The sequence below is a fragment of the Elephas maximus genome, chromosome 9 (genome assembly GCF_024166365.1).
Source record: "Elephas maximus indicus isolate mEleMax1 chromosome 9, mEleMax1 primary haplotype, whole genome shotgun sequence".
In the NCBI taxonomy this organism is placed as follows: Eukaryota; Metazoa; Chordata; class Mammalia; order Proboscidea; family Elephantidae; genus Elephas; species Elephas maximus.
In genome coordinates this window covers 8,163,531-8,184,830 of record NC_064827.1, presented here as the reverse complement: position 1 = coordinate 8,184,830, position 21,300 = coordinate 8,163,531, and positions in this window count along the sequence as shown.

Below are 21,300 nucleotides of genomic sequence, written 5' to 3'. Positions count from 1 at the left end.
ATAGCTATCGTCGTTATAGTTGGCTCCAACTCATGGCGACCTTATACGTAATAGAACTGAAAGCTGCCTGGTCCTGCACCATCTTCATGTTTTTTGGCTTCTGTCCTTCCTCGTGGCTGTGGTGTCAGTTCATCTCATTGAGGGTCTCCTTATTTTCATTGGTCTTCGACTTTACCAGCCATAATGTCCTTTTCTAGCAAGTAGTTTTTCCTCATGATGACATGTGCAAAGTAAGTGAGCTGAAGTCTCACCCTTCTCACTTCTCAGAAGCACTCTGGCTGTATTTCTTTAAGACTGATTTGTCCGTTCTCCCCAGAGTCCGTGGTGTGTTCAGTATTCTTCACCAGCACCACGGTTTGAAAGCATCATTCTTCTGTCTTTCATCGTCCGGCTTTCCCACGCGTACTGCTAGAGTGGTGTGATTTCACCCAAATACCACCTGTGGATCACCTGCGTCAGAATCACTAGGGAGTGGCCCCTGGGGGCTCTCATGACAAGCCCCCCACCCTCATGTTGGAGAACCATTGATATATATGGAGCAGTGTTCTTCAAGGGTGGTCTGAGGACCAGCAGCTTCAGCCTCACTTGGGATCTTATTAAGAATGCAAATTCTTGGGCCTCACCCCAGGCCTCCAGGGCTTTCTGAGGCAGCTACAGTGTGAGAGACAGTCATAGAGTAGGAAGAGCCTGAGTTCTTGAGGAAGCTCTACTTGGGTTTGAGTCTGGCTGGGCCCCTTCCTAATGATCCAACCTTGAGCAAGCCCACTCTCCCAGCAAACAGGCTGAGAACGTGAAGCAAAGGAAAAAAAAAAAACTGGTGATACCTGCAAATGCCCAACAAAACTATTTTGATTTTCCTGGAATCCAGGTTTCTGGGTTTGTGGAATTGGGGTGACCCACCTAGGGCATCGGCCTTTAGGTGTCCTTTTGAACCTTGAGCCTTTAAGGAACTGGTTCCCTGGGTTCATCTTCAGGTCGAACAATAGCCTAGTAAGCAGCTTAAAGGAAACCCTGGTGGCATAGTTGTTAAGTGCCATGGCTACTGACCAAAAGGTCAGCAGTTCAAACCCACCAGGTACTCCTTGGAAACTATGGGGCAGTTCTACTCTGTCCTATAGGGTCACTATGAGTTGGACTCAACTGGAGGGCAATGGGTTTGGTTTGGTTTAAGCAGCTTAGCAGAGACTGTTTTGCCTTAGGCATTGAGTTCTCCTAGAAAATTATGTGCAGCTAGCTTCGAGAAGCAGGAACTCTGGGGTCTGGCTGGAGGCTGAGTTTGAGGATGGATGGTGTGTCTGTCCTTAGTGACTCTGTAAGGGGTTGACCCTGAAACCCTACTCAGGCTTTGATATGATCTCCTGATAAATTAACATAACAATGGCCTATATAATCTGATTTTACTGTCCCTTTTGGAATGCCCTTCCGAATACTTTTGGTTTAGACACCGCCCACTGCCTGATTCGGATCCTATCAACTCACAATAAATATATTCTGTCATACTAATTTTCGGTGTTTTCCTTGTGCATTTAGGTTTTTGACACACCGTATAAAAATGTTTGTGGAGCCCTCGTGGCCCAGTGGTTAAGCGCTTGGCTGCTAACCAAAAGGTCAGCAGTTCGAATCCCCCAACCACTCCTTGGAAGTCCTATGGGGTAGTTTTACTCTGTCGTATGGGGTCGCTGTGAGTTGGAATCAACTAGACGGCAACAGGTTTGGTTTTTTGGGGGGAGTTATAAAAAAAGTCTCTTTGTTTAGAAACTATACTTATTTTCCTTTTATGTTATCGTCAAAGAATAAGGAGAAACCTAACCTGAATGGGCTAAGAGAATTGTTATTAGATATTTCAGGGACCCTCAGGGTCCCAATAAAAGTAAGAGAAAGGATCAGGACACTGCCCGTCTTGGACGGGGGCCTAAGTCACTGCAGAGATTTGGCCACAGGGAGTGAAACCCTCTCTGAGGTGTGCACCCAGTGAGCCAGCCCGGGAAATGGATCCTGCCCTGAGGCCCTGAACTGAAGAAGGGAGAATCCCACCTTCAGGCGGAGGGAGGGAGGGAAGGAGGAAAACCGTGTCGTCTGGACTCTGATATCACTGAATTTATAAAAACAAAACATCTGGCCTGTCTCTGTTGTCCAGTCTGTATCTCTGGGTGCCCAGCAATTTCAATTTCATCATGGTGTGAGGGAAACTGAAATACAGTTCTACTCGGTCTGGGGGGATGGCTGTAATTTTGATAAGAACCTCATATAGCATTTAATATCATGAAATGTTGAAATTTAAATATAAGGCGAAAAGATTCAGACAACCTGTGACGGTTAAGGTTGTGTGTCAACTTGGCTGGGCCATGATTCTCAGTGGTTTGGCAGTTATGATGTAGTTTGGCAGCCATATAATGATATAAGCATCTCCATAATGAGATCTGTTATGATGTAATCACCTCCATAATGAGATCTATGAGTAGCCAATCAGTTGAAGGGGGTTTCCTTGGGTGCGTGGCCTGCATACGATATAGGTGGACTTTCTGGCATGTTTCGTGGGTTTTGCTCGCTCTGGATCCTACAGCTGGCTCCTGTTCATCTGACCTTCGGTTCTTGGTACTTGAGCTAGCCGTTTACCTGCCAATCTAGGGATTCATCAAGCTCCACAGTCTGTAAGCCAGAGGCCTATTGTCTGACCTGTCGATCTTGGTTTTGCCAGCCCCTGCAGCTATGTGAATCAGGAGAAGCCTCCAGCCTGATCCACGGACTTGGGACTTTCCAGCCTCTACAACTGAGTCAGCCATTTCCCTAATATAAATCTCTCTCTCTCTATATATGCTTCACTGATTTTGCATCTCTAGAGAACCCAGCCTAAGACACAACACTATACACTGAATGTTTCTTCTGTGTGTGTATGTGTGTGTGTGTGTATGTGTGTGATTATCAGCTTTTATTAGATCAGTGATTACAATACCAGTGCAGAATGTCAATATCAGGGATTTGGTCTTTATTTTGCATAACACTGAAATACTAGTACTGATAATGACACTTTATGTTAATATACTCAGATTTTATGAAATAAAAAGTAAGACCAAGTATTTAACATACAACAAATAAAAAATTAAACACTCTAAAACAGCAAGTAAAAATATAAATATATAAGTCTACATATTAAACACATTGTTATTCTAAAATAACTTATTAACAATAAATTAATAAACTAGAGTATTATTCAAAAACACTATAAAATGAAAAACTTAATCAACCATGGAAAGTTGAAAATGGAATATTAAAAGTTGAGTCTACAAAAAAAGGGGGGGGGATGAGTGCCATAGTTAAGAGTTGACTTTGGTGCAAATTTTTTCTAGCAACTGATAAATCTTTGCCTGAACTTCATAGGATGGAGGAATGGTGAAGACAGAGTTGTAAGCTAACTCCAAATATTTTCTTCCAACTTTACCATTTTCAGATAACCCCATCTCTTGTTTGACAACTTGAAGGAGGTGTTTTTGAAAACTTTCTTCCTTTTTGGTAAGAACTGTAGTCTCTTTCTGGAGAGCGATTTATAGCTTTGTATCAAAGAGAGGGTTGCCATCTTTTCTTGGATCTTTTGGTTTCATCGTATGTAGATGGAGTACCTGATAGAGTGGCCTGCATCAATTTCAATTCTGTCATGTTTATATCCCACTTTTTCAGAAAGCCTTTGAACTAAAGAAATATTATTGACTGTCATTTTCATTCTCCTCTTGAGGGTTATGGAAGTATAGAAGAAACTTATAAGTGAGGGCAGTTTTGTTGGATTTGAAATTTTAATGCCACCAATAACTCTATACTTCAAGTTGTAAAAGATTCAGATTTCATAATTTTAAAAAATAGCAAAAAAAAAAAAAGTGCTGCTCCAGCAAAAATACAAGTATTTTAATACTTACAAAACAGACACTGCAATTATTTACATGGACGACCATTAACAAAGATCACAATACACTTGTGGACACGCAAGCACACCCTAAGGATTTTTAGCGTAATTCTCATCCATTTCAGAGTCATCTCATTATGAGCTCAACAGAAAGTGTAGAGATAGTCTCACCATCCTCTCGTCTAAGGAGCGTTCTGCTCGTATTTCTTCTAAGGCTGACTTGTTATTCTTCTGGCAGTCCAAGGCTGACTTGTTATTCTTCTGGCAGTCCACGGTGTATTCAGCATTCTTTAACACCACCATTCGAACGCATCGGCTCTTCTTCTGTCTTCCTTTTTCATTACCCAGCTTTCACATGCATGTGAGGAGACACTTAAACACACCAAAAGGAAGAAAGGAGATAGGGTGGTATGCTTGGGGGCAGCAGAATTGAGGTAAGATTTTTTTTTTTTTTTAAGATGGAGAAGATTTGGATATGGTGTAAGCTGAAGAGCATTTGCCGTCGAAGATGGACAGCTTGGTACAACTTGATACAGAGAAGGGGGAGATAAGTGATGAAGAAAGATATGGACCTGAGCCTAGCCCACCCCCCATGCTTCTTCCAAATAACTACATGCGACATGTCAGTATTGGTAGTTTTGGAAAGAGCACACTAAACTCTCAGTGTCATTGTATTGTAATGAAATCAATACAGTGAAAAGATAGCAGAAACCATTAGAGAAAAGGCTTCAATGCAGGGTAGTTGGAATGATGTGAACTCGACAGTCTATCAAGAAAGGGTAAAATGATGGATTGGACAAGATCTTGTCACAGGATTGTGAAGTAACTATTAAACCAAAGTGATGTAAAGGGTGCTGGAAGGAGGAGGAGAACGGGGAGGAGGGGAAGGTCGTGAAAGACAGACAACAGCACATACGGAAAAACTAAAGTCAGATGAGAAGGTAAACGAGGCCAGAGGAACCAGGGAAAATACTGATGTGGGAGATTTCCACCAGCCTACAATTCCTGCTATTCTCCAAACTCTGGCCACTCACCTGGAGAGGAGAGGCTGGCATTGGTAAATGCTCAAAACACTGGGGCGAAGGCCGGTGACTGAGATGCTGGCTGTAACTCAGAGCATAGGAGCTTTGGAGATGGTGTCACAGCATCTCTGGGTCCCCTCCATAAATTGGCTGTCCATCTTCTTAACCTGGGTGCCCACAACCCATAATTATAAAGAGTGTCCACAGGAGAAGTGACCCAGAGGTCCTTTGTTACACTGTGGTTCCCTTCACCTTCAATCACCTATTGCCACTTTATTCACCTAAGCCATGAATAACGTCTGGACTGTGCTTCAAGGTTCAGGGGTGTTTACCTCTCCTGCAGTGATAGATGAGGACAGTGATGGGCGAAGTCATACTTAGACTCATGGAACTCCTCCATAAAGAGTATTTGGAGCCTAGCTCAGTGCTTCTCAAGTTTTAGTGAATCACTTTGGAATCTTGCTAAAATGCAGTTCTGATTCAGCAGGTGTAGGGCAGAGGCCAGATTCTGAAGCTCTAACAAGGTCCCAGGTGACACCAGTGATGTTAGTGCAGGACCACACCCTCGGTAGCAATGGCCTACATAAAAGCTCCCTGTGCCAGTGTAGCAGGCTTTCGTCTCTGCTTCTGTTGTTAGCTGCTGTCAAGTTGGCCCGACTCATGGGGCCCCATGCACAGTGGAATGAAATGCTGCCCAGTCCTGTGCCATCCCCAAGACTGGTTGTAGATCAGACCATTGTGATCCGTAGGGTATTCCTTGGGCGATTTTCAGAATTAGGCTTTTCTTCCTCATCTGTCTTAGTCTGGACCCATTACCGTCGGGTGGATTCTGACTCATAGCAACCCTATAGGGCAGGGTAGAGCTGCCCCATAGGGTTCCCAGGAAGTAGCTGGTGGGTTCAAACTGCCTACCTTTGGTTAGCAGCCAAACGCTTAACCTCTCTGCTGAAACTTGTTCAGCATGATAGCAACATGCAAGCCTCCAGTGACTGATGGGTGGTGGCTGTGCATGAGGTGTGTTATCTGGGAATCGAACCCAGGTCTCCTGCATGGAAGGTGAGAATTCTACCACTGAGCCACCACTGGCTCATAATCTCTGCTTTTACCAGCTGCCCTAGAGTTAATTCTGATCCAGCAACCCCATGTGTGTCAGAGTAGAGCTGTGCTCTGTAGGGTTTTCAATGTCTCATTTTTAGGGGAAGTAGATTGCTTGGATTTTCTTCCAAGGCACCTCTGGGTGGACTTGAACCTCCAACACTTTGGTTAGCAGTCAAGCGCATCAACTGTTTGCTTCACCCAGAGACTCCTGTCTCTGCTTTACCGATAGCCAGATCGTGTCATGGAGCTATCACTGGCACTGAGCTCAGTCCCATAATGGACCTGGCCTAAGCTTATCTGACCACAACCACATGAGTCTAGCCCTAAGGGTGTGTGACTACAATTTCCCCCTTGGTCCTAACAGCATAGGAAAGCAGGACTGGTGCTCCTGGGATCCATCGTGCAGCACGCAGAGTCGATGAGCCCACAGAGAAATCAAACTTCCAAATGACTCTTGCTGATGACCTGATTTAAGCTTGTACAAGGGTGAAGGAAATGGCTCACTCTTCCAAGCCCAGCCCTACTTCCTTGCTGGATGAACTCAGTTTAGGAGAAAAGAAACAAAATACAAAAGACTCAAGGATTACTGCCAAGTTGACTTGACTAGCAAAAGTGACGAAGACAGTTTTCCAGAATGTTTATATTTAGATTTTCCCCGGGGGGAGCCCTTTTTATCACCTGAATATGTCACTTTAATTTGATAAACAACAGGAGAGGAGAGACTGGCACTGATAAATGCTCAAAGCACTGCAGTGGCTCGGCTAGCGCTGCACAATGCGTTCCTGTGAAAGAGTAGTGTTATCGTCAGTCCTACGGTGCTGGCTGCATTCAGTTCGACAAACACGTGTTGAGCACCTCTTATAGAGCATGTGTGGGGCTCGGTGCTGGGTCCTGGTGCTGAGCAGATGGCAGTGAATGAAGAATGCTCCTTTTCCTTGGGGGGCACTCAGCGCAGCGTGGGGCCCTGGGTTTACCATTAAGTTTACCCAAAGAATTTGGTTTTAGTTCTTGGTTCTGGACAGAGAACCTCTAAAACCTTGGCATTTCCCCAGTGGTTGAAGTGTCTTTGATGAGGCTTCTAGAGCACATGGAGGGTTTATGCTAATGAAGTGACTCAGGTAGGGGCTGGCCAGGCCAGAAAGACCAGTTTGTATGATATCAGTTAACCTCAGGGGAAGGGGAGGCTGGAGGATGATCTAATCAATCCTGACTATGTAATGAGGCCCAATAAAGGCTCTGGACATGGAAGCTCCAGGGGCTTCCTGGCTGGTGATAGACATCAGTGCTCATGGGAAGTTGCATTCTTTTCTGGGACATCGAAGCTTCTTGACTATGTAATGAGGCCCAATAAAGTCTCTGGACATGGAAGCTCCAGGGGCTTCCTGGCTGGTGATAGACATCAGTGCTCATGGGAAGTTGCATTCTTTTCTGGGACACGGAAGCTTCACATTGGGGCCCTCCCAGATCTTACCTTATGTGTCTCTTCATTTGTTTCCTTTCCGTTTTAATACAAGGATAATTGCAAGGATAGTGGTTTCCTAAGTTCTGTGTGTGAGTATTGAACCCAATGGAGCAGTGGGAGCAAGTCAGAAGTGAGGGGCAATGGGGACCCCCAAGCTTGCAGCTGGCGTCTGAAGTCTTGGGCAGACTTGGCCTCTTGACGTCTGGCCTCACTCTGGTGGCTGGGCTGGAGGAAGAGGTGCCGCGTGTGCAGCTAAATCACAGTGGATCCTCACAGCTGGTGCAGAGGAGCGGGGCCACAGGGGGACAAACCAGTGGAGAGAGAACATCCATGCAGCACTGTCAATGCAGCGATTGAGGGGAGCACAGGGGTCCGGAGCACAGACAGGGTCTCCTCACCCAGTTTTGAGGTGGGCACGGAGCAGGAGGCTGCTCTGGATAGGTAACACCTGAGCTGAATCTCGAAGCTTGACTAGACATTAGGCAGGTGAAGCTGTTTCACAATGGCTCTGCTCACTAATGCTGTTTACTGAATACTTCTGGTTCGTCCCCTGTGATGTGAACTTTATGTGTCAACTTGGCTGGGTGATGGTGCCCAGTTGTTGGGTCAAACACAGACGTCTAGTTGTTGCTGTGAAGGTATTTTGTAGATCAGTTTGTTCTGGTTCAAACCCCTGCTGAGAGTTTGCATTTCTAACAAGTTCCCAGGTGATGTTAATGATGCTAGTAGCGCAGTGGGTCTCAAAATTTATTATACGTAAGAATCATCTGGGGATCTTGTTAAAACGTGGATTCTCATTCAGTATGTTGGGGTCGGGGAGGTGGAAATGCAAATTCTTAGCAGGGGCTCAAACCAGAAGGAGCCGGTTGGAAGCCCTCTGTAGGTGTGATTAACATTTACAATCAGGACTTCAGAGAAATGAGAGTTACCTAGATAATGTGGAATCATCCAATCACAGAGCTCAGGCTATCAGCCTTCTGAGCAAACACGGATTCCTAGAGAAGGAGTTCTGCCTCAAGACGGCAACATCACCTCTTGCCTGAGTTTCCAGGCTGCCCCACAGATTTCAGATTTGCCAGCCCTCAGAATCATGAGTCATTCCCTAAACCAAATCTCTTTATTTTTATGTATGCATATATCAGATTTCCAAGTGTCTTTTGCATATACCAAAACAAAACCAAAACCAAAACCAAACCTGTTGCTGTTGAGTTGATTCCAACTCATAACAACCGTATAGGACAGAGTAGAACTGCCCCACAGAATTTCCAAGGACCATATGGTGGATTCAAACTGCCCACCTATTGGTTAATAGCTGAGCTCTTAACCACTGAACCACCAGGGCTCCACATTTACATATCACCTGATTTAAGTGTCTGCAAAGTGAACAAAATGAGTTGCTCTTCCAGTCTAGGCCCTACTTGCTTACTATTGGCTCTGTTTCTCGGGAGAAGCTTGGCTGATACACCCCTCCTCCAGGCACATATTGGAGGGCATGTCCCTGTCCCCTTGAATTGGGTGTAGTCAGATGAAGCGCTTAAGCCAATGAAACGTTCATGAATGTGACACAGGTCACTTCTGGGTAGAAGATCCCGCACAGTGTCTGTTGTTGTTGGTAGGTGCCATCAATTTGATTCCAACTGATAGCGACCCTATGCACAACAGAACAAAACACTGCTCAGTCCTGTGCCATCCTCACAATTGTTGCTATGCTTAAACCCATTGTTGCAGCCACTGTGTCAGCCCATGTTGTTGATGGTCTCCTCTTTTTTGCTGACCCTTTACTGAGCATGATGTCCTTCTCCAGGGACTGGTTCCTCCTGATAACATGTCCAAAGTATGTGAGACGAAGTCTCACCATCTTGCTTCTAATGAGCATTCTGGCTGTACTTCTTCCAAGACAGATTTGTTCCTTCTTCTGGCAGTCCATGGTGTATTCTATATTCTTCACCAACACCATAATTCAAAGGCATCAGTTCTTCTTTGGTCTTCCTTATTCATTGTCCAGATTTCACATGTATATGAGGTAATCGAAAACACCATATCTTGGGTCAGGTGTACCTTAGTCCTTAAAGTGATGTCTTTGCTTTTTAACACTTTAAAGAGATTTTTTTTTTTGCAGCAAATTTGCCCAATGGAATGGTTACTTTGATTTCTTGACTGCTGCTTCCATGGGCATTGATTGTGGATACAAGTAAAATGAAATCCTTGACAAATTCAGTCTTTTCTCCATTTATCATGATACTGCTTATGGGTCCAGTTGTAAGAATTTTTGTTTTCTTTACATTGAGGGGTAATCCATACTGAAGGCTGTAGTCTTTGATCTTCATCAGTGAGTGGTTCATGTCCTCTTCACTTTCAGCAAGGTTGTGTCATCTGGATAACGCAGGTTGTTAATGAGTTTCCCACCAATTCTGATGCCATGTTCTTCTTCATACAGTCCAACTTCTAGGATTATTTGCTCAGAATACAGATTGAATAAGTATGGTGAACCCTGAGGCACACCTTTCATAACTTTAAACCACTTAGTATCCCTTGTTCTGTTTGAATGACTGCCTCTTAATCCATATTCAGGTTCCCCATGAACGCTATTAAGTGTTCTGGAATTCCCATTTGTCACAATGTTATCCATAATTTGTTATGATCTACACAATTGAATGCCTTTGCATAGTCAATAAAACATAGGTAAACATCTTTCTGGTATTCTCTGCTTTCAGCCATGATCCATTTGACATCAGCAATGGTATACCTCGTTCCACATTCTCTTCTGAATTCGGCTTGCATTTCTGGCAGTTCCCTGTTGATGTACTTCTCTAACTGCTTTTGAATGATCTTCAGCAAAATATTGCTTTTGTGTGATATCAATGATATCATTTGATAATTTCCGCATTCTGTTGGATCACCTTTCTTTGGAATAGGTACAAATATGGATCTCTTTCAGTTGGTTGGCCAGGCAGCTGTTTTCCAAATTTCTTGGCGGAGACAAGTGAGAGTGCTGCATCCATTTGTTGAAATATCTCGGTTGGTATTCCATCAAGTCCTGGAGCCTTGTTTTTTGCCAATGCTTTCACTGCAGCTTGGACCTCTTCCTTCAGTACCATCAGTTCTTGATCATATGCTACCTCCTGAAATGGCTGAATGTCAGCCAATTTTTTTTCGTACAGTGACTCTGTATATTCCTCCCATTTTCTTTTGATGTTTCCTGCATCTTTTAGTATTTTCACTGTAGAATCCTTTAATATTATATCCCGGGCCTTGAATTTTTTCTTCAGTTCTTTCAGCTTGAGAAATGCTGAGGTTGTTCTTCCCTTTTGGTTTTCTCTCTTCAGATCTTTGCACATTTCATTATACTACTTTGTCTTCTTGAGTTGCCCTTTAAAATCTTCTGTTCAGCTCTTTTACTTCATCATTTCTTCCTTTTGCTTTAACTACTCTACATTGAAGAGCAAGTTTCAGAGTCTCTTCTGAGATCCACTTTGGTCTTCTCTTTCTTTTCTGTCTTTTTAATGACCTCTTGCTTTCTTCACTTATGAGGCCCTTGATGTCATTCCATAAGTCGTCTAGTCTTTGGTCATTAGTGTTCAAGGTGTCAAATCTGTTCTTGAAACGGTCTCTAAATTCGGGTGGGATATACTCAAGGTTGTACTTTGGCTCTTGTGGACTTGTTCTAATTTTCTTCAGCTTTGACTTGAACCTGCATTTGAGCAATTGATGGTCTGTTTCATAGTCAGCCCCTGGCCTTGTTGTGACTGATGATATTGAGCTTTTCCATTGTCTCTTTCCACAGATGTAGCCAATTTGAGTCCTGTGTATTCCATCTGGTGAGGTCCATGTGTATAGTTATTGTTTATGGTGTTGAAAAAAAGTATTTGCAATGAAGAAGTCATTGGTCTTGCAAAATTCTATCATGCGATCTCCTCATCATTTCTATCACCAAGGCCATATTTTCTAACTACCAGTCCTTCTTTGTTGTTTCTAACTTCTGCATTCCAATCATCAACAATTATGAATGCATCTTGATTTCATGTTTGATCAATTTCAGACTGCAGAAGTTGGCAAAAATCTTCAGTTTCTTCGTCTTTTGCTGTAGTGGTTGGTATGTAAATTTGAATAATAGTCTTATTAACTTGTCTTCCTTTTAAGTGTATGGATATTTTCCTATCACTGACAGCATTGTACTTCAGGATAGATTTTAAAATGTTCTTTTTGACAATGAATGCTACACCATTCCTCTTCAGTTTGCCATCCCTGGCATAGTAGACCATATGATTGATTCAGAGTGGCCAGTACCAGTCCATTTCAGCTCACTAATGCCTAGGATATCAATGTTTATGCATTCCATTTCATTTTTGATGATTTCCAATTTTTCTAGATTCATACTTCGTATATTCTATGTTCCTATTATTAATGGATGTTTGCAGCTGTTTCTTCTCATTTTGAGTTGTGCCACATCGGCAAATGAAGGTCCCAAAAGCTTGACTCCATTCATATCACACAGTGCCTAGGAGAAAAATAAATGCCTGTCAAGTAAAACCACTCCATTTCTTTATGGAAGATATTTTGGCACCTTCTTAGATCCCTTTGGCCTCACCTGTCTGCCAGGTGTGGAGTTGTGACCAGCTGATTCCCTGTGAGGTCATTTGGTTCTAAGCAGCCACAGAACTTCTGGCTCTACTTGCCACATCCAAACTGTGAGGAAATACAAATTATGTAATTGTTGATGTTAGGTGCTGTCAAGTTGGTTCCAACTCATAGCGACCCCATGAACAACAGAATGAAACACTGCCCAGTCCTGTGCCATCCTTACAATTGTTTTTATGCTTGAGCTCATTGTTGCAGCCACTGTGTCAATCTACCTCATTGAGGGTCTTCCTCTTTTCTGCTGACCCTGTACTCACAAGAGCCAAAATATGACCTCGAGTATATCTCACCTGAATTTAGAGATCATATCAAGAATAGATTTGATGCATTGAACACTAGTGACTGAAGACCAGAGGAGTTGTGGAATGATATCAAGGACATATGTGAAGAAAGCAAGAGGTCATTGAAAAGACAGGAAAGAAAGAAAAGATGGATGTCAGAGGAGACTCTGAAACTTGCTCATGAATGTCAAGCAGCTAGAGCAAAAGGAAGAAAGGATGAAGTAAAAGAACTGAACAGGAGATTTCAAAGGGCAGCTCGAGAAGACAAAGTAAAGAATTATAATGACATGTGCAAAGAGCTGGAGACAGAAAACCAAAAGGGAAGAACACCTTTGGCGTTTCTCAAGCTGAAAGAACTAAAGAAAAAATTCAAGCCTCAAGTTGCAATAGTGAAGGATTCCATGGCGAAAATATTAAACAACACAGGAAGCATGAAAAGAAGATGGAGGGAATATACAGAGTCATTATACCAAAAAAAATTAGTACAAATTATAGGGCTTTCTAAGTAGCTGCCAAAAAGATGAAGAAAGACAAATCAGAAGTCAGTCTTTGGGGCAGATTTTAACCATGGAGAAGTGGGAGGAGCCAGCAGGAATTTACCTCTCCTTTTCTACAGTGAACTGAAAACATCACCCCTGTGGAGGCGTACCTCATGGCTGAGTAGGTGTCACTGTGAAGGCTGGGCTCATAGTGAGCCAGTGGCCAGGTGTAACACGTCACCTCCCTTGCCTCCCATTCTTCTGTGCCTCAACTATTTTCCATTACTCTCATTGCCCCCGGCCTCCAAAAAAAAAAAGCACTCATGCTCAATCCTTGGCTCGGACTCTGTTTCCTAAGGAACTTGCGCTACCTAAAACAATTGGTTTCTGAAGTGGTCTTGAAAGCGGACCCTCAGAATAAGATGTGGAGTTGGAGGGCTGACTTATCAGGAAGCAATGGGGACTGCCTTTCTGATGGATGCAGATTGGTAATGAACCTGAGGCACAATGGCTTCAAAACGACTTAAGCTCTCACCTGTGCTTGACTGAAATGAGATGCATGTAGAGGGCAAGGTGTTGTGAGATCAAATATCTGGTATTTTATCAGTATGAGGACAAAGAGAGTTACATGTATTTTGGAGCAACACGCTACTTTTGACTGCACTGGATTCCTTGGGGGGGAGAAAAAAAAGATACCTCAGGCCAGGTAATTGTACACTGTGGAAGTCTCTGTTGAACATCTTTAAAGAAGACTCTGATCTTTAGAGTTACAGGGCAGACGGTGCTGAAAATCAAGCCTAGGATCTAATTCTATATAAAGTAAGAGCCCTGAAAAGAAGACTTTTATATATGTAGCCTGGACCATCTCCTTATGTGAAAGTTATGGTGCTAATAGAGAAAGAGAGACCTGGAGACATGGAATGGGGACATCTGTATGAGTGAACCAGAGAATTTCAAATCCAAGAGTTCTTTCGCCCCTTCCTTTTCTACTGGAGAACAGCCCACTTTGCTTGTCATTGTTGTTAGTTGCTGTTATGTCAGCTCCAATTCATAGTGACCTTATGAATAACAAGAAAATGCTGCCTGGTTTTGGGTCACCTTCATGGTTGTTGTTTGAGTCCATTGTTGTGGCTACTGTCTCAATCCATCAACTGAATACCATGTAATGATTTCACCTGTTAAAAGACAAAACTCAAAGTAATTGAAACATAAGGTTTATTCCAAGCATTCTGCCATCTCCAAGTTTAGTTACAGATGGGACCATTGTGATACACAGGGTTTTCATAGGCTGATTTTCAGAAGTAGATCTCAGGCCTTCCTTCCTAGTTTGTCTTAGTTTGGAAGTTCCAGTGAAACCTGTTCAGCATCACAGCAACACGCAAGCCTCCAAGGACAGACTAGTGGTGACAGTACATGAGGTGTGTTGGCTAGAAATTGAACCCAGGTCACCTGCGTGGAAGGTAAGAGTTCTACCAATGAATCTGCAATGCCTCGTTTTATTTGGAGACCCAAACCAAATTTTCTCTGGATGCTTTGTCGATGTCTAGGGCAACCAGACACAGGGTTTGGTAGAACATGCAGCTGTCACTTGGCACCAGGGGCCCTGGGCCAGGAGAGGCCTCCAGGGCTGTGACCAGTTGGAAAAACTCTGCCAACTTTAAAAGTAGGTGAAAGTTTCCTGGGGGACCCTTTCAGTAGCCCTGCATCCAGGGTTAGTTGGTGCCAACACCTTCTCCATCACTCCCGGGCAGCTGCCAGCTCCTGTTTCTCTCCTAGGACAGCATCAATGGTTTGGAGCCTGTCTGAGTCATTCAAGATCAGCTGGGGCACAGCAAGTGAGATTCTGGGAGAGAGGAGATTGGAAAAAGGAGAAAAGACATAATGAGTGAACAGTAAATCTCTGGGCCCCAGCCCTCCGGCACACTTTGAAAATATAGGCTGATTTTAATTAGAACTTTCTATCTCCAGGAAGGAACTGAACGCAATTTCTAAAAACTATAACCTTTTCCAAATGACATTGTTCTCACAGCACCTCCCCGAACAAGTTCCCACGTATTTGCTATTACCAGACTGAAGGCATTTCCTATTTTTTCCCCTCGTCAGTGTCAATTTGGACTTTTTCACATTGCCTTCAAGTTCTGTGTCCCAGGGCCTTTTTACTTTACAAAAACAGGTGTGTCCCTGTGCATATGGGCAAGAAATGAAGGAAAATTAATACACTAGTGAGAGAATTGGAGGGCAAGCCACGCACCGAGGGCGAGGAACTAATTTCTCTAACCCAGAAAGAGAAAAGGCTCTGGAGAAACCTGAGCAAGCCACGCTTCACAGGAGCAGATCAATGAAGGCAGGGAATTAGAGTCTCAGAAGATGGTGGGACAGAAGGGCTGACCCCAATCTGGGGCCGGGGAAGGGAGTCGCGATGGATGACAAAGACAAGACGGGGTGCCTGATGCAGCCGTTGATGTGGGGATGGCAGCCACAGGCTTCCAGCTCAAGTTGATGGCATGGGGCACCGAGAGGTGTCAGAGGGTCAGCTGAGCAGCTCCACATGGCTCTTCTCCACCGTAGGGCTCCCTCCTGGCTGGGAGAGTCTCCTGCTCCATAGGGACAATGAGGACGGGGAGGGGGTAGGGTTTCTCCGATATGGACCACATTCCTCTGGAAGTAATTTTAAAGAACCTGTCTTCCATCCCTAAACACAGAGATAATTGCAAGCTTAACACTCTAGCGGCTTGTGTTCATTTTTATATTCTGTCTCGCTCCGTTGGATTTTTGAGCAATCAGAGCTATGTTAATGCTTGTGAAGTTTTAAGGTTAGTCAAAAAACATGGGTGGTCCCTGCTCCCCTGAGCATGCTAGTGTGGACATTGCTGACTGGTCAGCAGAGCTCAGAGGCCCTTGGGCAGGGATGGGGGATGGAGAGTGGAGGTCAAGCTTCCACTTTTGCTCCTGATGGTGATGCGATTATCTTACCAGCCCTCCTCACCCTTTGGGACTCTAGGAAGGGCACAAATAATACCCTCCCCTATGTAGAGCCAGCCTGGAAGTCCCCATGGAATCTGTAGACCACTCTAGAGCGCAACAAGGTCCCAGGGCAGCAGTACAATGTGGTCTCCAGCAGCAGCTGGAGTTCTCAGTGCAGTCTGGCCCCAGGGAGGAGCTGGTTTAATGCCATCTTACTCTTGACATTGATACATTGCTGCATTGAGACTAACATTCTACATCATGATCATGGAAGCGCCTAGTAATACAGACAATAACTACGTTGTACCTTGCCTTTATATAAACCGGTTGCCGTTTCCAACTCATAGCGACCCTATAGGGCTGCCCCCATAGAGTACCCCAGAAGCAGCTAGAGGATTCGAACTGCTGACCTTTTCATTACCAGCCAACCTTGTGACCACCATACCACCAGGCCTCCTTGCCTTTATATAGTGTTTTTTTAAATCTCTCATTTGATAGCAAGAGCAGAGATCTGAGTTTAAAAAGGGAGGTATTTCATCAAGTCTTTCATCAAGCCTTAAATGGCCTGAGTTCACAGATCTTATAGGGGGTCCCTGGCGGTACAAGTGGTTAACACGCTTGTTAGTTCGGTCAGCAGTTGGGACCCACCAGTTGCTCTGCGAGAGAAATGACCTGGTGATCTGCTCCCACAAAGATTACTGTTTAGGAAACCCTACGGAGCAGTTCTAGTCTGACGCATGGGGTCGCTACAAGTTGGAATTGACTGTACACAACAATAACAACAACAATGGGGTAGTGCAAGGGGTTAATGCACTCAGCTGCTAACCAAAAGGTTGGAGGTTTGAGTCCACCTAGAGGCAACTCAGAAGAAAGGCCTGGCGATCTACTTGAGAAAAATCAGCTACAGAAAACCCTGTGCAGCACAGTTCTACTCTGACCCACACAGGCTTGCCATGAGTCAGAGATGACTGGATGGCAACTGGTTTTAAGATACCATTGAAACATCGGATCCAGGATAAAGAAAGGGTGCTTGTTTGCAATATTCAATTGCTTAACGTTAGCTCTGAGAGATCTACTTTTTTTTTTTTCCTTCCAATGTGCTAACCTTTTTGAAAAGGTCCCTGTGCGCAACCCAGTTGTTATTTTCAAGGCCACCACTTAATCATCAGACGCCTGGCAATTTCCAAAGAAAGCATTTGAATTTTGCAAATTATGCAGGAAACTGCCTCAACTCTCCCCCTTCACTTTGTAGATGAATTCAAATGTTTCTTCTCTGTGATCAGAGGAAGAAAAAGAGACCTGCATATTTATTCATCTGGGAGCTGTCAAACCAGGAGCTCTCTCCACCAGCCCTGAGAAGCAGTTCAAACAGCATCTATTTAGATTGAAGACCAATTAAATAATTATCAAAAGCATCAGGAAGACAGCAAGGAGAAGACTCATAGGAGCAGAGGGAGTCGGCAGGCAGGCAGAGTTGCTGTTTTGAATTTTTTCCCTCACTCTCTGTTTATTCTATCCGGAGCTTCCTTGGACCTCGGCAAATCAAACAGGGCCTGGGGCAGCTCCTTTGAATGCACCAATCTCCCAAAGTACAAAGGAGTTTCCTGGTGTTTCGCAGGCTTAGGAGAGGATGGAATTTTTTTCCAGCTAAGCTGCCAGGCCGGTCAAGCTTGCACAAATGAGGACTTGGTTCAGGATCAAGTGACTGCTGCATTCTTGCCTCCAGCAGCTAAGGGGCCAGCTCTTTGCACCCCTGAATCCTGTCCAGCTCACTGACTTCCCCAGCCCGTGGTTGTCACCCCCAGGGCACTCAGCTAGAGCAGTCAATAGGGAGCCTTGTTTTCCCTGGATAATTTATTTCTTCCCTTTGACTTTTTTTTCATTCTGCCTCTTTCCGCTTTGCTCAGTGAAGCAGACCCAGGAAAATATGGACAAGCCCCTTCTGAAAATGAACTGAAAGCAACCTCCTCTGTCCCGTGTCCCTGGCCGGGGATCCCCAAGGCTGCCTATCCTCCAGCTGCCTCCCCTCTGCTGAGGCAGAAGGAAGGCCTGGGTAGCCAGGGCGCAGCAGACAAGCCCCCGCATCCGCCCTTGCTGGAAGACGAATGTTCACCAACTGGTCTATTCAGGTTAGGTTTGGAACTCATCGTCCATCTCGGAAAAGCAGAAATCTCTGAGGTGGCCCGGCACAAAAGGATACAAATGGCACAGGGTCAACAGCAGGTGCCACATAACGGGGTGGGAACAAATAGCATTCATACGCTCTGTGGGTTTTGTGTCTCCCTCAAATGGTGCCTCATTCTTCTGCGTCATTTTGAATTTCAGCAGTTCCTATTGTCACGTCTGGGGGAGCCACACAGGGAGCATCTGGACTGATCACCACTGGAGGTTGTCTAGCCCTTGCATTGATGTGGCCCCTTGGGTTTCTTTGCAGAATGGGACCTGTGTCTTCAAAGCTTTGGAACAGCTGTCCCTTCTGCCACAGAGATGACTATATTCTCCTGCTGAGTGGAATGGTCGTAATGTTTGCAGAGCGAGACTTAAAGCCCTAAGTGAAGAAAACATGGGCTTGCCAGAGTGGTCACTGACCTTGAGCTTGACAAAGTAAGACAAAAGTATTAGATCTGTAGTTTTTATTAAAACCAGGTGATTTTCTGGTGTCAGCAACCACGTGGCAAATGTGAACAAAGGCACGGCTACACCCCTCAGAGCTGTACATGTGAGGCGAAGGCCAAAGCTGCTGGAGGGGAGTCCTCCCTTGGGTCTGTAACACGTGGTCAGAGCAAAGGCAACTGAGTGGTTCAGAATGAAAATGCAGTGGTAATGACATTGAAGGCAAATGGAACCCCAATAGGAGGATAGTTTTTCTTCTTTCATATGTAATAATAAAACCAACCAAACCAAACCCATTGCTGTCAGATTGATTCCAGCTCATCGCAACCCTTTGGACAGAGTAGAACTGCCCCATAGAGTTTCAAAGGAGCATCTGGGGGAATCGAACAGCAGACCTTTTGATTAGCAGCCAAGCTCTTAACCACTGTGCCACCAGGGCTCATGTTATAATAATAACAAAAATAGCTAACATTTACCTAATGCAAGGTCTCTAGGAGTCATGATCAACTCGATGGCAAACAGCAGCATTTAATGTGAAATATGTGCCAAGGAATAGTCTAGGGGCTTTAAATGTATTATTTGATTCTCCTAATTGCCGTGAGTAGTGAGAGCAGTGGCCATTCAGGGATAGAATTCTCACCTTCTATGGGCGTGTGTCAGGGTTGTATCCTTTCACCATACCTATTTAATCTGTATGGTGAACAAATAATCTGAGAAGCTGGACTATATGAAGAAGAATGGGGCATCAGGATTGGAGGAAGACTCATTAACAACCTGTGTTATGCAGATGACACAATCTTGCTTGCTGAAGGTGAAGAGGACTTGAAGCACTTACTAATGAAGATCAAAGACCACAGCTTTCAGTATGGATTACACCTCAACATAAAGAAAACAAAAATCCTGACAACTGGACCAATGAGCAACATCATGATAAATGGAGAAAAGATTGAAGTTGTCAAGGATTTCATTTTACTTGGATCCACAATCAACAGCCATGGAAGCAGCAGTCAAGAAATCAAAAGACGCATTGCATTGGGTAAATCTGCTGCAAAAGACCTCTTCAAAGTGTTGAAGAGCAAAGATGTCACCCTGAAGACTAGGGTGCGCCTGACCCAAGACATGGTATTTTCAATTGCATCATATTCATGTGAAAGCTGGACAATGAATAAGGAAGACTGAAGGAGAGTTGACGCCTTTGAATTGTGGTTCTGGTGAAGAATATTGAATATACCATGGACAGCCAAAAGAACAAACAAATATGTCTTGGAAGAAGTGTGGTCAGAATGCTCCTTAGAGGCAAGGATGGCGAGACTGCATCTTACATACTTTGGACATGTTGTCAGGAAGGATGAGTCCCTGGAAACGGACATCATGCTTGGCAGAGTACAGGGTCAGCGGAAAAGAGGAAGACCCTCAACAAGGTGGATTGACACAGTGGCTGCAACAATGGGCTCAAGCATAACAATGATTTTAAGGATGGTGCTGGACTGGGCAGTGTTTCGTTCTGTTGTGCATAGGGTCACTATGAGTTGGAACTGACTCGACGGCACCTAACAACAACAACAATGTAGGAGACCTGGGTTCAATTCCTGGCTAACGCACCTCACCTGTAGTCACCACCCATCTGTCAGTGGACAAATTCCCAGGTGATGCTGATGTCATTAGAACCACTATAAAAAGTGTCCACCCCCTCATTTGTCAGTTCGTACTACTGTGGTAGCTTGCATGTTGCTATGATGTTGGAAGCTATACCATCAGTATTTCAAATGCCAGCATTATCTCCCATTGGGGACAGGTTTCAGTGGAGCTTCAAGAATAAGATAGACTAGGGAGAAAGGCCTGGTAATCTATTTCTAAAAATTAGCCCATGAAAACCCTCTGGATCACAGTGGAATAGTGTCTGATGGAGTGCTGGAAGATGAGACCCCTAGGTTAGAAGGCACTCAAAATACACTGTGGCCACAACAATGGGCTTGAGCATACCAATGACCGCGAAGTTGGCACAGGACTGGGCAATGTTTCGTTCTGTTGTACATGGGGTCGCCATGAGTCGGAGCTGACTGGACAGCAACTAACAACAATGGAAAAAAAAATCTGTCCAAACAAAAGATCCATTTGTTTCTGGAGCAGTACAAAGGACCTACAGAGTCCTTGAGATGAAGGTCTTTATCTTGACCCACCTACTTCAGAAAACCAAAGAAAACCAAACCCGTTGCTGTTGAGTCAATTCCAACTCATAACTACCCTATTGATCAGAGTAGAACTGCCCCATAGGGTTTCTAAGGAGCAGCTGGTGGATTTGAACTGCTGACCTTTTAGTTAGCAGATGAGCTCTTTACCACTCTGCCACCAGGGCACCCACTCTCTTTAGAAGGCGGTGGAAATTCTATATACCATTCCTCATCCTCCTCAGTTATACATCCAAGAGGAATTTGGGGATCAGAGAAGTTAAATAACTAGAAGACCATGACCCAGAGCCCAGATTGTCTGGTTCAGAAATCACCCCCATGCAAGTGATATTAAGGTGGGAGTAAGTGACAGAGCCCAGTCATATGATTGTGCACAATTTGTTTAACTGTATGAGGCAGCCTTTTAGGTTAGTGGAATTCACAAATGTACTCAGGGGTGCATTTTAAAATAGTTCATATACCAGTAATGTACCTTCACTGCCAAGCTTTATTATAAATATCTCCCTCGGACAAGTATGGTAACAATGAGGTCAAATGGCTGATGCATGACAAGAAGCTCTGAGGGGCTCCTCAGTGAAAGGCAGGAGGTCTGTACTTGCCAGAGTCCTACGGATCCTGAGGGTGGGAGGAGCCCAGCCTGACAGGGTTGACTGTCCCTA